Source organism: Oxyura jamaicensis, chromosome 4, assembly GCF_011077185.1.
Source record: "Oxyura jamaicensis isolate SHBP4307 breed ruddy duck chromosome 4, BPBGC_Ojam_1.0, whole genome shotgun sequence".
NCBI lineage: Eukaryota > Metazoa > Chordata > Aves > Anseriformes > Anatidae > Oxyura > Oxyura jamaicensis.
The window spans coordinates 78,256,574-78,273,157 of record NC_048896.1 but is presented as its reverse complement, the minus strand read 5'-3'; positions in this window follow the sequence as shown (position 1 = coordinate 78,273,157).

Sequence of the window (16,584 nt, the reverse complement as noted above, 5' to 3'; positions counted from 1 at the left end):
TCCTTTCTTCCTCTTTTTTCCTCCCTCCGTTGCTTGTCTCTGAGACCTAACCTTTCTATCTTACTTTTCTGAACAATTTATCAAATTCTAGTTTTCCATAAGATTTTTCATAATATAGGAGTACTATCTTAATGCAAATATTTAAGGAAAAACACGTGAAGATAAAGTGAAGTACTTCAGCACTGAAGTATTTGCCTGCCTTCAACATTAAGTCACTGGTAGCTAACAAATCTTCTAATAGTAATCCTTAGTAAAACAAAATACTGAATTTTAATCAAAAATCAAGTCTTTTTTTCTATATCTCTTGTGAATTTTCATTTTCTTATTGCTTATGGGAGTTACCTTGAAAATAGTATTATATGTATTCAGATAGTGTGTAATGAGACAACAGTAAAATACAAACAATGCATCTGTGAAACCTTATTTGATTAGTACATTTAGAGTGCCAAATCTACCATTGTCTACTCCTCTGCAGTACCCTCTGTTTGGGAATTTATTCATATCACCTGCTTATGAGATGCATTCAAAACAGAAACATCATAATTAGGCCTTTATGCCAGAATTTCAGGGGAATTAAAATTCAACTCTTCCCTATAATTTTAATCTGGCTAAAATCAGAGGCAATTGCAGAGCTGAAGCAACATATTTTTCTCTGAGGATCTGGTTTAGATGAATCTTTCGATAATATCATGTGAGAAGAGTTGATGTAAAGAGATTTCTAACATAGGACTGATAGTGACAGTGATAGGTACCTGGAATTACTTATGATAGATGGATAAATAGGTAGGATAAGCAGTTTTAAATCAATTTTTCTAGGAAATGAAATCTTCCACTCCTAAGATCTCCAGAGTAGTTTAATTTAGTTCCCCTGACCAACTTGTCCACCCCTTTACTCCATGAACACAGCCAGCATTTTCACAGGATAGAGTGACTCCCTCTCAACTTTCCCTTGCAGAAGCTCCCTGAGACCTTGGGCTGCCTTGGGCTCCCTTTGACTCTCACCCGGTGACAAATCCAACAGTCATGCCTCCTAAGGCCCCCACTGCCCTGCAGCACCCTTCCAACTGGCTACCATGTCTGATCACTAATGCAGTTTGTCTTCAGGCAATCTCTTTCAGGTGTTGCCAGGTGCTGCTGAGCAGCTTCCCAGGCTGCAGTAGGACATGAGGAACATCTTTGCCAGAGCAAATGTCACACTGTGCTAGGAAAAACAGGACTTGACCCAAAGGGTTTGTGTAATATAGTGGTATAGCCAGCCTCCAAAAGTTCAGTGGGTAAATTAAATATGAACTAAAAGGTAAGGTGGGACAAGTCTCTCATCTTGCACTCCACTTTTATCTAATGCACTTAGTTGTTTTCACATGATGACTTCAGTGTTTTCATTCTCACATTCCAGTGAGTTTGAAAACTGTCCCGATCCCATTTCAAAGACAATGATTCAAGGCAAAGGTACACTTTCTCAAAGACTACACCTACTCTACTAAAGGCATCTGTCTTGGCCAACAGTCCCCTTGCTGCAGGCTAAGTGGCAGCCTGATTCATGTTCACATTGTTCAAGTTTAACTCCCTCTAGAAGAGAATGGATTCATCCACACTGACTAGCCAGTGGCCCTAATTATCCTTTTATAGGATAGGCCATAGTAATGGCCTTAATAAACACATCTTCTTCTTGTGTCTTTTATACTTAAAAGTGCTTAAACCTGAGAACTGTCATGGCCCAGTAGAGTGATGTTTTTGGCAAGTCCCCAAGGATTCTCTTCTAAGACATAAAAAATAAAAGCTTAAGATTGCCTCAGATTTATTGCCTTGAATATTTTACACAGATTTGAAGGGTTTTATAAAACAGGATGAGCCAAACCTTGCAGTCTTGTTTACAGTCTTGTCTTGAAGGAACCTCCCCTGCATTTCACATGAATTAGATCTAGGAGAGATGAAATTGAATTACTCCTGAGGAATAATGTGAGGGAAAAATAACACATACACATAGTGTTGATGATCAGTGGACCAGGACCAGGGAGTGAACTGGAGAGCCAAGTTATTTGAGAGTGTAGCTGCACTGCAGGTATTAAGACACTTCATTTCTATCTTTCTCAATAGCAAGTCAAATCCAGATAAGGATATGGGTCTAAGTAACTTGTCTGAAACAGGGAAAAAATTAACCTACACTCAGCCTCCAAAATATGCTTAAAAGGCATGAAAAGTTACTAACTAGCTGAAAACCATTTTGTGCTTGTACTCTAGTTCATTGGGAGTATGAGGCTAGAGCTCCCGATTAGAGTACTGGTGATTCACATGGTGTTTTGAAATTCTAAAGCTAGCTAGAACTTGAGGCCTGAGACAAAGCATCCTCTGAGCACACTGTAACCACATGAAAGACTGCAAATAGCAGGCTCACTACCATTTCTCATAGACAAATGCTTGCAAGAGGGTCACTCTTTGCTCTTCCTCTTTTTCTCTTCTTACTCTGTCTACGTGAAGTGAAGACAGTGCAGAACAAAGAAAGCAGATTAATCCTGGAGTGCTGCTTGCCATCTCCCCAGGTTGATATACAATAAGGATAATAGTCTTGGGCCATGATACTTAGTCCCATACCAAGGTAGGCTTAAAGTTCAACCTCTGAAAGAAATACTCTCTAAAATCAATTTTTCTTCTGTTGAAATAGGGAGCCTGTGATGGAGTTCCGCGTTGGTCCTGTGTTACCCAAGCTACCATTACAGTTCCTGACTTCAAAGGGCAATGGAAGAAAGATAAACTTCCAGCCTAGTCTCACTTTGCCATTTAGTCACTCTTTCAACAAGAATACATGCTTGAATTATGGTGACAAAATATTAGAACATTCTACCCTGTTTTGGGCAGGGTGTAGCAAATATGTATTTTAAGCATATCCCAAATTAATAAAAAGCACCAGAGAAAGTACATGCATAAGTGAAAAATCAAACATAAGTGGGCTGGCCTGAGGGTATCATTATTTATTGAAACATATTTTTTTTTAATTATGGTTTTAGGAACAAATGGCAGGTGTAAACAAATAATAATATCAGTCATGATTAGTTTTGCAGACTATTTTGAATCACACAGCTGAGAACTGGATAAATAATTCAGATTTGACTCATTAGATCTAAAACCAAAATCCATTTATAAACTAGAATGCTTAATAATATGTAGTCCTCAGATTAACAGTTTGAGTGAATTACCAAAATAGTCTTGCTGCTCTGGTAACCTTAATCACATGCCATGTTTCTGTACTTCATTCACAATTTCTCTGTTTCATGCCAGTCAATGTCTTTATTGGAATATTTTTGGAAATTAAAAGCTTAGTTGAGGAAAGTTTCTTTTTAAGGTCAGCATATTTTCTGCATTCCCCCCCTCGTCCTTCCTGATACCTGTGCAGCGCTTGTGACTAACCAGCACCTTCCCAAATGCTGTCCCTAAAATCAGGGCCCAGCTTTCAGCATTTTTACAAACTTCCATCATAATGTTTGGTAAGTTATTGACAAACTCTATTCTTCAGCTCATCTAACCTTCCAGTCTATAGCCAGAAGTTCCCACTTGACCCAATCATATGTCTTTACCATTTTCAGCCCTGTTTTGAGAAATCAGAAAAAAAAAATCTCCTTTTAAATATTTGGCGAACACCATTAAGTCACCTGTTCATCTGAATATACAAAAAGTTGCAAGGTTCCTTAATAGCTCACTTAATATTTTGCATTTCTGATCTTGCATTTTATTATTATTATTATTCAAATCCTATCTAATATATCTGTCTCTTTCTCAGCCTTTTTATCCTCTCTGAAGTTTGGGCCTGGGAACCAAAGTATTCACAGTAACAGGATAAGTAATGAATGAATGAAGTAGCAACAGCACTTCATATTACCAGCTGCTTTCACACTGCTTATCTATCCAAAAGCCACATTCTTAGTTGCTTGCACATCCTCATCTGTTTTATTACCACCACCAAACTATTTCATCAGTGAAGATACAGTACTAGCTTCAGGTAATCAATGACTATAAAGAATAGCAATAGAATGAATATAGGAATTGTCTTTAAATATGGCTGTCTTTAAATATTTGTGTATTTAAAGAGGCTCTGGGTGTTTGGGAGAATAATAGACCAAGAAGCCTTATAGATGAACCAAATAAATTAGTTGAAATAATAATTTAAAACAAAGTAACAAAACACTTGGGAGACCATGGCTAAATAAGGGCCAATCAGCACAGTTTCTACAGAGCAAAATATTGTTGTGTTAATCTCCTAGAACTCCTTGATTATGTTAATAAAGAAGAGCAGCTGGAGTAATTTATTCTAACCTCTCTGGGCCACTGACAAAATTCTTTGTGAGAAGCTAAGGAAGCTAAGTAGTGATGGATCAAGAAGTGGTGGAGGCAAAAGAGGTGAAGGGCAGGATTAAATGGTCAATTTCATCATGTCAAAGGATAACAGCGGTGGGCCCCAAGGTTCCTGCTCATCTGCTTATTTATTAATCATTTGGGAAGCTGGAAGAGCTGTGAGGCAGCAAAATTTGCAAGGGATAAAAAATAGTTCAGTTAAAGTTCAGAGATGATTGTGCGCAACTTCTGAAACAAACAAAATTATGTGACTTACTCACTTTGACAAATGAATTATCAACAAAAGCAAAGGAAGGTACACCGGGTGGAAAAAATATGAATTACTCAACACCTCACAGAGCTCTAAATTAGCGTACCAGCTTTAGAAAGGGACCTAGTTATCCTTGTAAATTACTTCAGTAAAGACTTCTGCTTAATGTGCAGCTGTACCAGATAAGCAAACATATTAAGATGCATAAAGAATGGGAACTAATAGAGAAAGGATTAAACTGCCAATGCTATAGTCTGATCTGAAATACTGTGTGCAGTACCAGTGACTCCATCTTATAAACAATAATGCTGATTTAGAGAGGGTTCAGTGAAGGACAATGGTAATGATCAAGAGCATTAAAAAGTTCTCTTATGAAAAAAGATCGAACATGCTGGGGCTGTTGACCATGAAAAAAGGGATGTCAAATTTACAAAGAGTTACAAAGTAGAATGTAAAGATATGTCTAATAACACACACAAAGGGAGAGGCAAAACAATTAGAAAGAGTAAAATGAAAAAATAAGTACTTTTCCATACAATTTCCAGTTAGATTCTGAAACTGAGGAATCACTAAGGCCAAGAAAGGAAGAGAATTCACAGAGAAACTTTTCGACAGATATAGGGATGCCCAGAATTTTCAGGGATAACATCTGTTAGAACCAGCTTTTTTCTGAGTCAAACTGAGTTAGGGAAGCCTGCTGTGGCACAAATTATCCCACATCCTTGCTGCTAGGTTTCTTTAAGCACCTCCCTCTGAATCATCCTGAGTGTTGTAGAAGACAAAGTATTAAAAAAGACAATTTGAGATGATTCCTACAGTTGCCATGAGTCAAATTTTATACTGCAAACCACTTGCAATATCTACTTGTGCTTTATTCATTAACAGATTTTTAACCTATTTCATTATTTTTTATACTGTTCCCCACTGAGTCTGTGCAATGCTATTTTTTAAAATCATAATGTAACATAAGTGGTAAAGTTCATCATAGAGATCTAAGTATATTATGTTAACACTTTAATCTTTATCACCCAGACGTAAATGATCTTATGAAAAAATTATAACAGATTTCCTTGATAAGACCTATTTTCCATAAAACCATATTAACAGGCATTAATTATGCTAAAATCTTATTCTTTTTTACTGATTGTGTCCCATACAAGCTCTTCCATGGTTTTAAGAGAAACTGATATCATACTAAGTAGCCTGTAACTCCTTATATGATCTCATTTCACTCTTTTTAAAATAGTAACACTTGTTACTGTCCTCTGGATCTTTTTTTTTTTTTTTTTTTTTTTCCACAGATCAAGATTTGCTCAAAATCAGCATTAATATTCTGAGTGTTGCTAAGCCAATTCTTTAATACTACTGGGTGCAAGTTATTGGGCACAGTAGATTCTAAAATGCTTAATGGTTTTTGTTTCACATCCTCCCCAGTTTCTAATGGAATAGAAAGTATTTAATTAATCACTATAAGAGTTGAATACATCATGTTAATGATGAATACTTCTGTTTTTCCTGCATAGTGATCGACAATTTTACAGTCCTGGTCAAGCACTGGATCTATGCCATTTCTAGGATTTCATTTGTTTCTGATTTAGTTAAAACGTCCCTTCTCAATTCTTCTTACATGTCTTTTAGCATTCCTTGTTAATTGTCAGCTTTTTCTAACTGCTGGTATGGACTCACCATGATGAGTTTTCCTGTGTTTCCCTTTTTCTCCATGTGCTACTGTGGCAGGTGCTTTCACCTGTCCTTTTCAAGGATGTTTTCTTACCCAGGGAAGACTTTAGTGATTATTGCAGAAGTGCACTGATGGAACGAGGGCCTCAGAGTCCTCCAAGCTGGAGACTCATGTCAGAATTACTGACTGGTAGTGAAATACTGTGGTGGTTTTACCATGCTAGGCAGTTGAACACCACAACCGCTCTCTCACTCCCCCTCCTCAGATGAGGAGGGGAAGAAGGAAAGGAAAGAACAACTCATGGGTTGAGATAAGGATGATTTAATTAAAGAGAAAAATATATATATATATATAATTAAGGAAATATTATTATTAATTAAACAATTCAACTAAAGGGAAAAAAAAAGGGAAAGGGAAAGAGGGAGGGGGAAAGGGAATAACTAAACAAAACAAGTAAAGGCTATGTGGAAGTGCAGAGGAAAGAAATTACTCTCTACTTCACACAAATGAGCGATGCTTGACCACGTCCTTGAAGCAGGGCCTCAATGCACGTAGCCGGTGTTCGGGAGGAGGACAGATGTTTTCGCAACGAGAGCCCACCCCTCCCCTCTTCTTCCTTTTTCCACCTTTTATTGCTGAGTGGGACATCATATGGTATGGAATATCCCTTGGGTTGGTTTAGGTCAGCTGCCCTGGTGATGTTTCTTTCTCACTTTTTGCCCACCCCCTAGGAGGGTCAGAGAGAGTCCTGATGCTGTGCCAGCACTTCTCAGCAGCAGACACAACACTGGTGTGATACCACTGCTGTTCTAGCTACAAGTGCAGAGCGCAGCCCTGTATGGGCTGCTGCAGGGAAAGTTAACATCCCAGACAGACCCAGTACAAATACTTGCCCTCATCACATTCAAAAAGATTTCTGTAGCCTTTTGGCTACAAAAATACAAATAGAGTGATGCAATTGGAGTAGACATGTAAAGAGAAGTGTCAGGCATTGAGCATCTGATGTTCACACCACATTTCTCTGTGGTCTTTCCTTAGGACCAGCTCTAGCCACAGTTCCCAGACTGAATGGGACACATCTAGGTTTAGTGAATCTAAAGATTCATTTCAGGAGCACATCATTGACCTGAGTAGAAATAATAATGTAGATGCATCTTTTCATAAAAAAAAATACTGACTTGATCCAGATTTTTCCAGGATCTGCTTGACTCTCAGCTATCAAATAACCCTATATATATATATATATATATATATATATATAAAAGGAGAGGGAGAGAGAGAGAATTATTTCTTTTTGTAATGTCATTTGTGGTGAAAATCATCCTACTGACTATTTCTTTTGAAGATCAATATATATTTTTGCAGAATGAACCTATGAAACAATACTTTTTCTACTAAATCTAACACAAAACAAAGACATCTGCTGAAACAAAGGGACAAGGATACAGCCAAAGACAAGCTGAAAAAAAAAAAAAAAAAAATCTTATCCTTCAAAATTGCAGGTTGCTTGTTGTTGTTGTTTATATATATATAATTAAGACGGCTAGGAATTATCAAATGAATCTAAGTACAGAGAAAGTCTGAAGGGGTTGTAATAAGCAGCTTTTGAGTTAGAGGTAGCAAAACATTAAATAACTAAACTTCCAATCAGTGTAATTTTTAAATGACCTCTAAATCAAAACTCGTTTGATTATACACTGTTTGAAGAAAAATAATTATCCTTCTTTTCCTTCAAAGTATGGAAATTTTCAGGCCAAACCAATTTCCAAGCCAAAGTAATAGAAGGGCAAAAATAGGACTTTAGAAACTGTTTGCAACCTTAACAATAGGGAGAATACTGTTTTTCCATATTAAAGAGAAGTTGGACGTGACAAAACTGCCTGAGAGGGCTACAGATCTGATAAGAACAGGGGGTAACTAAAACTTTTTAAAAATCCAACACTTAGAGAGTTTAGCTGAAACTTCTTTCATGTGTAGTGTTGAATAGTCTGACACAGGACTAGTACAGGTAGCTGTTCCTGTTATGCACTTTGTCTCCAGAAGGAAACTTCAATGTGCAAATGTTGGGTAGGAAAATGGACAACCCAAAATGGGGCACTGCATTTCTACCTCTCTGAACTATTACTCTGTAAGTAGAACAGAAAGCTGAATGTTTTCTTTTTCTATAAATTCAGCAATGCAAAGCTTGTTTCACACATGGAACCACTGTTTCTCATTCCAGCATCTTAACTTCTTCTGTCAGTTGGTGGTGGACCTGTTGGATATAGATAAGATGAAGAAGATTCAGCCAAGGTGAAATAGCATGTTACAGCTTAACTCAGACTTTCCTGATAGCATCAAGGTTGAACTTGACTGTTGGTTGCACTTTACTTTCTGGATGTAGTGATGAAATACAGTCATTGAATTATCTTGAATCACCCATTTGCTGGGAAGTTCAGGTTTCTAAAAAACTTGATTATATAGCTGAAATACTGGGGAAAGTCATATATCAGCAACAGAGCTGGATGAATGACAATTCATTTGTGATGAGGGGCTTTTTGCTTCATTTACCACTTGTCACTCTTACATGTAATTATTTGAATTTTTTGGTGAATAATTTCTATAAATATTTTTGGTATGCAGGTTATTGGAAGGCAGTTTAACCAACGTATCTGATATTAGGCATTCAAAGGGGAATCTGATTGGACGTATCAGTCACATGTTTATTTTCTAATTGGATGAGAATATCTCTCAGAATCTGCCTGCTAGTAATAATAATTATTATAAATGCAAAGTCACTGCGGCATTGATCATTCTTGCCAATAAACTGATATGCTGGATTATTTGTGGAAAGTGACCACAAAAAGGATGTGAATAGTTAATTACAGCTCATTCATTTGAACAACTATTTGAAAAAAAAAAAAAAAAAAAAAAAAAAAGATTGGGAATGTTCCACCAAATGATAGTCACTGCTGTCTTCTTCCCTCTCCTGTCTTTGAAACTCTGTTGTTTGAAAGACAGATGCTGGCATTCAGTTTTCCTTTCAGGACTTGTCAAAATGCCATACCTAGTGTGAAATCTCAGGTTAAAATAGTTAAGTAAAAATTTTTACTTTAGCGTTTCCTGTTCCCGGTGCCATCCGGTGTAGAGTACAGAGTAATGGTTTATATTGCCCTGTATGTATTATTTGCTTATGAACAAATATTTTAAAGGTTTGCAAAAAATCTTTTAGCTAACTTTCACAAGATATAAATATTTGACTCAGGATGGATTGTCTCCAGAGTACATCCCTGGTGACTCCTTGTATGAATCACAAAAACTGAAGTGTCATTTGTAACAATTGCTTCATAATTTGGAAATCCCAGCAGAATATATATGTACCTTTATTTCAATGCATTAATACATGGCTCCTCTGATCCTCTTTACAGATGACTTCCAGTTTAGCACATGGCCTAATTCAGAGAGTTATTCACTCTTCTTCACTCATTAAGGTAGAACTGGAAGAAAAACTACTTGATCTCCATCCATACCCAAATGCTTCTGCCTTGCCAGCAAGAATTCACTGATTCCTTCTGGATAACTGTATTATAGACTTGGCTACACTGGGCATCAAAAAAGCTGAAGATACAATCTGCATAAAATTTACATACATTTACATACATATGTCTGGCCAGAAAATACAGCAAAAGAGAGCTAATGGAAGTGTTTTCTGGTCTTTTGGTGTGCCTTTCTCTTTTTATTTTATTTTCTTTTTCTTTTTCAGGCATATGTTTTACTCAAAAACTTTCCAAGTTGTCCCTGTGCCCCAGATTTGCTTCCACTCAACCATGATTAGTTATCACACTTTTTCAGTTTTTGTCTTTACACACTCTACACATCAATTTTCTCAATCTAGCAGGATTTTTTTAAAATGTTTTAATTCACCACTATTAATGCATTCAAAATATTTCCACTGCTAGCTTGTGTCTTGTTTCCCCAACTTTGTCCTTCAACATCCTAGATCTCCTCTCCATTTCTGCCTGCACAGCTCCTCCCATGTTTTATTTCCACCGTGGAACAGAATAACAGGATGAGGAGGATCGTGTTGTGTTTGCTGTACCTAGGTTTCTGCCATTTAGATAAGTTCAGTGGCTTTCCTCTTTTCTTCTGGGTTAATGCAGCTATCACAGATGGTATGCTTGATGATATTCAGCTACCATCCCAGGTTTATTGTCTTAACCGTAAAAGCTACAGAACATATCAGAGAGGTGCTGGAGAATGGAAATAGAGCTTCTGAAAGACGACAGATAAATCCACATGGTGCAGTCTTCACCTCTTAAATTTCCCAGTTACAGCCTGGTCAGATGAAGAGATTTCTTCATGAGAAGTAATCATAAGAAATAGCATATTAAAGAAAAACAAAACAAAACAAAACAAGGAATGATTCTTTCTTAAAAAATAAACTGAGAAAAAAATAAAGACTTGGATGTCACTGAAGTCTGCTGCATGTTAAGTTTATGCTAAAATATGGAGAAAGTTTTTAACAGGTGAGGGTGGTAACTATAGCTTTTATAGCAACAGAAAGGCAAAAATTACCTCTGAGCCTTTCCCCTTGGACTCCAAATTACATTGCAACAGATTCATATATTTCTGTAAGGACATTCATACCGCAGTTAAAGGTGTGCTCTGAGTTAGGCCAACAGCAGCAATATTCTTTAAGAGAATCTGTTTTCTTATTCAGATTTTCAGCTGAGTCTAACTGCCAAAGCTAATCATGTTGTTTTTCCCCTAGAGCCCTAATTCAGTCAATTCTGGGGCAAAGATTTTGTATAGAATTTCTTCCCCAATTAGAGATTTCCACAGACTGATTTCAAGTAGCTAATGAGAATGTACAGGGATTATAAACATACCTTCTTTGGGTATTTTGGGTATGATTAATCCTGTTTCCTGCCTTCAGAACACTAATATGTATATAATGAATTCTTTCTACTGTTGTTCTCATTTTCTTTGGAATTCAGGTATGAAAAAAGAAGGGGTAAAAAGGGAAGTTGATTAGTACTGCTTCTGGCATTACACAATTGAGCTGGAGTTAGGAAAATACTTTTGAAGGGATTTTTCTGCCACTGTTCAAAAGCTGCTTGAACTTACAAAATAGCCAATGAAGGTTTAAGAAACTTGTGGCAAATTTTCTACTAAAAGTAAGTTTATATATTCCGTTTCTCATGCTGTCACCAAAAGGGAATGAATGTATTTTTGCAATGACAACTTAAAGGTAGATTGAAGTACGCTTCCAGTAGAAGCAGTTATCAAAGTTACAGTTAAGAAGTTCGTTGTTGGTAACCATGCAAAAGAGAATATGCATGGATACTTTGTTGAGTTTCTAGTTAAAAAGTATTTCTCAATGAATTAAAAATATGGACTCTCGTGGGGAAATCTAACAGAAGATTTCTGCACATAACCTGCACATTTAGGTAAAGAAGTCAAATATTGTAAACTACTAGAACAGAATCTCTGAGGGAAAAATGATTGTGAAATAACAGAACAGTGCATAATGGGTTAACCAAGTCAACAGACTTATTACATTAATGTAATATACTCTGCTACTTGTGAACATATCACCAAACCATATATCTGCCTATGAACAGATTAAAAGAAGTGCCTGTATAGAGAGTGATTGGCTTCCTTTGGGATAATGTAGGAGGATGTGTGTAAGATTTAAAATTATGTTTTTCTTTTAGGAACTGTAATGGGGCCTTTATTTTCTTCTTCCTTTGGAAAAACAAATAAATAAATAGATAAATGAATAAAATAAATAAAAATTAAAAGAAAAAAAAAATAAGCATTGATCTCCTAGTGGTACCTAGTAACAAAATGTGCTAAGATGTAGTCTATAGGAATAGAGGCAGAGAAAATGAGTCTCAGTGACTCTTATCAAGACCAGAAAATGCATTAGGTAGCAAATGCTTAGGCCAATATTTAACAATAACCTCATTTGTCAGTCACTGACAATTGATGTAAGTGTCTGAGGTAAAAGGCTAGCTTGGCTTTGAAAACATCACTGGCTGGTGTCACCAGTTCCACGTTTGTAGCATCTAACACTGTGTAAACTTATCCTAAATGACACTTGTATCTGCACTTTTGAGGAGCTGCACCAGTTCCTGCACATGGATTTTCTTTATAATTGATGTTATGGGAAATATTTTTCTTCAAATGTTAATTTCAGAAGGTATGGAAATGCTGTATATTGAGCCAAAACACGTGGAGGTTTTCTGCCACCCATTCTACCTGATATTTTTTCCACCCACTTAAAATCAGTTAATATCATCTTCCAGTGTGAGACTCAGGACTGAAAGTAGGAGAAGGTTGTAAAATGCCTTATTAGCTATAAATGTTAACTTTTGTTCAAGGCAACTGCTTTAGCCTTGCCTTCAAGAACAGCTATGCTGTTTTTGTTTGCATATACTTATATTTTTCTCTGTATACTCAGTGCTACAATTATTACCCTCAATTGCTATCACTTGAAAAACTTCAACTGAATCCATGGATGTCTATCAATTTTTTGATCTCTAAAACTGTAGTCTAGAGTCTAAATTATACTCTCTACCTCAAAATAGTACCCCTTTAGAAGTTGTATTACACAGTGGTTCACATCCAGAGAAGCAGAGTGAGAGAATTCAACTGTTCAGAGAGGTTAATTTGGTCCATATACTTAGTCAATAGCAGGTCTGAGGAAAATTAGCACCAATAATTATAAAACTGGTGTAAGTCATGAATTTTATTAATGTTTAACAATTTAAGGACTAAAGGATCACAAATGTCAGGGATTCAGTCATATCCTTAGCTTTTAATAAATGGCAAATATTGTTAGAATTTAGGCTCCCTGTGTTTGTGAGCCTAATTAGGCTCCAAGAACACAGAAGATAAAATGATCAATTTTAAAACAGTGTTACTAAGCTAAGAGATTCAAGGCAAATTAGACATGGATATTATTAGACTATTTATTGCAAAAGGGGAACTCTTACTGATTTTTTCTACTAGCATCAATCAGAAATGATTTCCATTTAGTTTTCTTTTGAGTGACTATATATGCTACTAAGAAACAGGTGTTGCTGCTTCTCATACAGGCCCACAGACAGAAGAATTCTGTTTTATTATACCTGCAAGCTGTAGGTGATTTAACTACCCAAGTATCTATTGCAAAAGTAATACATCAGGACACAAGCTGTCCAGCAAGTCCATGAATGCATTGCTGAGACAATTAGTTACATAGGATAGGAAAATGGGATGGATGAGCTTTCAGAAAATGCTTCTGACTCATAGAAAATTAAGAGGCAAGCATTACCATAGAATGGTAGAATTTAAGATGTTTGGAAAGGGTTAGCACACATAAAACCAATAGGTTTCAGAAAAAAAGACTAACTTCAATAAACTCAGAGAATTGATAGGTGAGGTCTCCAGTGATGTTGGTCTTAGGGAATAATGATTAAGGAGATCTGGCAGATGTTGAAGACAGAGGAAAGCTAGGAAACACACCACGACACCAGTTAGACTGAAATATAAATTCAGACATGAGATTCAATCCTAATCTAAAGGAGAAGAATTTAAGTTAAAATGTAACACAAGTATAAAGGTGCAGCACAATTTTAGGGGCAAAAATGAGAACAGCACAGAAACTGAAATGCACTTAGTAATGGACATGTGTAAGAAAGAATTCTGAAAGGACCTGAATATTCAAAGGCAAACCAAATAAAAAACTAGTCTCCCAAAGAGCATAATAGAAGAGCTATTTATCTGAGATGCCAAGATTTAACACAGTTTTTCAGCTTTCTTAGGTGGCTCTTCTAGGTATTTTCAGTGATAAAGGTATTCACAGAATCTAGATAAGATAGTTCTGAATCATCTGCATGCGATGAATTTTGTCATTTTAAAAAATCTGGCTCATGAAATCTTGGAGCCATTAACAACAATATATGAAATTGTGGAAGACAACAGATACAGTGGGGGTTGGAAATGTCTTTGCTAAAGCAGCCAGGCATAATGCCTGTCTCAAAAAGAGGGAGAAAATAGGAACAGTCCCCAAAGAGAATGCAATAATTTAATGATCTGTAAGGACCTGGATGAAAAAGAGAATTTTCTTATACCTGATGCAGATTTAAAAAATTCATACCACATTTCAAACTGCTAGAAGATAGAACTCATGTAAGTAGGAAAGAGGATAAGCTATATGACTTGATTTCACTGAGTCTATCAGTATGTGGCAAGTTTCTTATAAGCAAATTAAGGAAATGTGCCCTCACTGGAACAGTTTAAAAGACATACTTTGAGGAGGAAATCTCAATGTCTTATTGACATATATGTGTTTTTCTCCCACAAGGTTTTGTCCTCAGTTTAGTACCGATCAATACTTCCATTACTGGTGACCAGAAGTATAGAAAAAAATATTAAAATATCACACCAACTGAGGAAGGATTTCCATCATACTGATGACCTGCTTAGAATCCAAAATGTTCTAAAAAACTGTGAAACTTTATGAATCCAAGTTTGGGGTGATGGAGTTACCATCACTGAAAGTTCTTATGGACAGATTAGACTAACCTCTGCCCAAAACAATAGGTAGAAAACAGTGATGCTCCAATCCAGTGGCAAAATAGGTTCATGAATTCTTTTTCAGGTACATAATTTGTTTTACTTTCAGTCATGGATTTATGAAAACATGAATGGAGTAAAGGTGCTGAGTTCCTCTTCTTGTGCCAGCAGAATCCTTACAGGCTTTGTAGAGTTCTGCTAAATGTAATAAACAACTTTAACTTTTCCAGCATCAGTCCTTCAGGCACAAATGGTTCATTAGTATACCAGCATTTACCTCCATCAGATAACTGTGGTGCCTGCCTCAGCCTCACAGCAGGTCCTTTGCTTTTCTTCTACCCTGCCAGGATTTCAATCTGTTAGAGGCTAACAAAACTGATTTATTTTTATTCTGAGTTTGAGGCTTTTATCTTACTGCTTCTCTAGCTTACTGTTCCAATTTACAAATGAATTTGCAGCTTCTAAACACACTAGAAACACTACTGTAGAGACACATATGCCTAAAATTTACAGCTACATGTGATGTCAGATATTAGCTTTGATTTGTCCACAACAAATAGATTTCCTAGTTTCATTTTCACATACATGATTTACAGTAGTACTTTACCCTACCTGTAATTTCTATATTCCTACTATTGTTTGATTTATGGTTTAAGTTTGATTTATGGTTATGCTTGAATTTCTTCTTGCTTTTCTTTTTTAAATACATCAACTTTTTGAATACACACTAAAATAAAATCTTTCTGTTTATTGTTGTCTCTTATGTTGTAACGATATATATAATGCTTTTCTGGTATACAGAACGGTAAATTTTGGTTCTTGCCTTGGAATACCTCTTGTATTCTCTTAGTCTTATAGGATTTGAGCTTATCCAATTTACACCTGCCCTTCAGGGATTTGTGTTTCTTTAATTTCCTGATACAGTTTTGATGTTATCTCTAATTTGATCTTGGACTGATGTCGGATCTTTTCTCAACAGCTGTAGAATATATATACAGTCGTTACAGTTCAGAGCTATCTCTTATAGACAAGATATTGAATACTTTAGCTCTGTGATTTGACTGGACCCACAAGTGTTTCAATAACTACTAATATTTAGCTTTAGTGAGATTTCTTGAAACAAAAAGCATTCCTTAGAGAGTCAATCCCTTTTATGTGTATAAAACCAGAATGCACTTGTATTCAGATATTTGGTGCAGTTATTGTGGGAATTGCAGAAGCAAAAAATGAAGACAATGAATCATCTGGCTGGAATCCACAATGTAGCCAGTATCAGACAAACATATTTTAAACACTCTCTTTTTCTATTGGTTTCTGTTTTTCTTTCAAATAATATGGTTTGCCCCACACTGACAGATCTTTGTTTAAAGGGTTTCCTATCAGATACCTGCACCTGTACTAGGGAATCACCTACACTGAAATTTTGTGTGAGTATTAATGCTTAGTTTTGGCAGATGTTACCTCAGGAACAAAAGCTATATGGGAATAATGGCAGTCCTAAGGTTTATGACTTAATGAAAAAGTAAAGTTGGTGACAGTCCTGCCATGTCAGCGGGGTTGGAACTATATATTCTTTCCGGTCCCTTTCAACCCAAGCCATTCCATGACTCTGATTCTGTGAAAGGAGGAAAGAGAGAAGGAAGGAAAGGGGGACAGAGGAGAGAGGTTGAGAAAGAAGAAACACAATAAAAAAAAGGGGGGGGGGGGGGTGGGAAGGGGCCGGAAGGGAAGGGAAGGGAAGGGAAGGGAAGAGCCGGGAACA